This window comes from Mus caroli, chromosome 17, assembly GCF_900094665.2.
Source record: "Mus caroli chromosome 17, CAROLI_EIJ_v1.1, whole genome shotgun sequence".
NCBI lineage: Eukaryota > Metazoa > Chordata > Mammalia > Rodentia > Muridae > Mus > Mus caroli.
The window spans coordinates 27971464-27973646 of record NC_034586.1 but is presented as its reverse complement, the minus strand read 5'-3'; positions in this window follow the sequence as shown (position 1 = coordinate 27973646).

Below are 2183 nucleotides of genomic sequence, written 5' to 3'. Positions count from 1 at the left end.
TGGTGAGATGGCTCAGTGGGTAAGAGCACCCGACTGTTCTTCCGAAGGTCTGGAGTTCAAATCCCAGCAACCACATGGTGGCTCACAACCATCCGTAACTAGATCTGACTCCCTCTTCTGGAGTGTCTGAAGACAGCTACAGTGTACTTACATATAATAAATAAATTAATTAATTAAAAACAAAAGAAATGAAAAAGAGAATTCTAGAAGTGTGTTTGGCTTTCCTAGGAGCAGGGTTTGCTCCTTGTCTTCATGTGGGATTTTTCAGATATATCGTGGGAGAAGCAGGAAAGTCTACAAAGTTAGCAGTCGTTTCAGTAGTCAGTGCCCTTTGCCCATGTCTACCCTGACTAGCTTGGGTTTATTAAAATGGTCTGCTATAACACAGCTCTTTGAATGCATCAGTCCCAGGCACCTTGAAGGCCGTGGGTATGCTGGGCCCTCTCCAGGAATGCATCTGTCAGCACTTTGATCTCAGACTCATAAGCCTCCAGAAGAGGGGAGGGAATTCTGGCGGTTGAGATGCTCCAGCAGGCTGTATTCTGTGATCACAACCCCAGCTGGACACTTGTGGGCACTGCTAGCCAAACACAAGACCAGAGCATCACTCATTCTATGGAAGAGGAATTCTAACGGTCCTTGTGCCAACTCAGGGAACCTCAGGTTGGCTGGGAGGCTGTTGCTCAAACATTCTCTGGATGTTATATTCAAGTGCAAGGGCACTGAGGCTGTGTCTAAATTCAAATGCACCTCCCTCCCTCCCTCCCCGTCCCTAGATCAGCCACGTATGCCCCTGCTCCCTCACAGGGCAAACTTCCTAAACACTCTCTTCACTGGGCATGGTAACAGTCAGATATCCATGAGAAGCCAGCCTAGACTGCATAGTGAGTTCTAATGCTGGCAAGTCTGCATCATGATTACAACAAACAAAGCCAAGAAGAACCCCCCCCCAACCCCCCATCACTTTAGTTCAAGTGAATCAAAAGACCTTGAAAGAGTGGACAGGTAGGGACTGGCAATTAGTCACTACTGACACATGCTCAGAAACATACCTTACTGGGTGGTTGTTGCAAAGAGAAGGTTTTCTTAAACCATCACCGGTTATGCGACCCATGACCACCACAGCTAGTGTTTCAGTGACTATTTTATTGATGTGAAGAGACACCATGACCAAGGAAGGAAGGAAGGAAGCAAGCACCAGGGGCTTGCTTATAGTTTCAGAGGGTAGGTCAATGACATATGGCATGGAGAACGGCAGCAGGCAGGAATGGAGCTGGAGCAATAGCTAAAGTCTTACAATCCTCATCCAAGGACAGATAAACAGACACACCAGAAGAGGGCATCAGATCCCATGACAGATGATTGTGAACTACCATGGGGTTGCTGGGAATTGAACTCAGGACCTCTGCAAGAGCAGTCAGTGGTCTTAACCCCTAAGCCATCTCTCCAGCCCCTCTTTTCCTTGTTTTCAAAATGGTACTGGTCTTTGGTGGCTCCTGACTCATGTTCATGAAATGACTTAACTGAGGTATTGCAAAGATCTGGTGACCTGCCCACCTCTCTAGGTCTTATGTTTCCTGTAGCCCATACTGTCCTCTGGCTTGCTGTGTACCTGAGCATGACTTTAGCCTTCTAATCCTCCTGCCTCTACCTCCCAAATTCTGGGATATAAATGTGCACCATTGCTCCAGAAAATGTTACAAGGAGTGCTCAGCACATACGTAGTATCCAGTAAATGTTACCATCATCAAGCAATTAATTATTTCTACAACATATTTCCATTTAGTTTATCCCAGTCAAGCATTCTTGTACTGACTGGTTTTGTGTCAACTTGGCACAGGCTGGAGTTATCACAGAGAAAGGAGCCTTCCTTGAGAAAATGCCATGTAAGCATTTTCTCAATTAGTGATCAAGGGTGGGAGGACCCATGGTGGATGGTGCCATCCCTGGGCTGGTAGTCCTGGGTTCAATAAGAAAGCAAGCTGAGGGGCTGGTGAGATGGCTCAGTGGTTAAGAGCGCCGATTGCTCTTCCAAAGGTCCAGAGTTCAAATCCCAGCAACCACATGGTGGCCCACAACCATCCGTAACAAAATCTGATGCCCTCTTCTGGAGTGTCTGAAGACAGCTACAGTGTACTTACATATAATAAATAAATAAATAAATAAATAAATAAATAAATAAA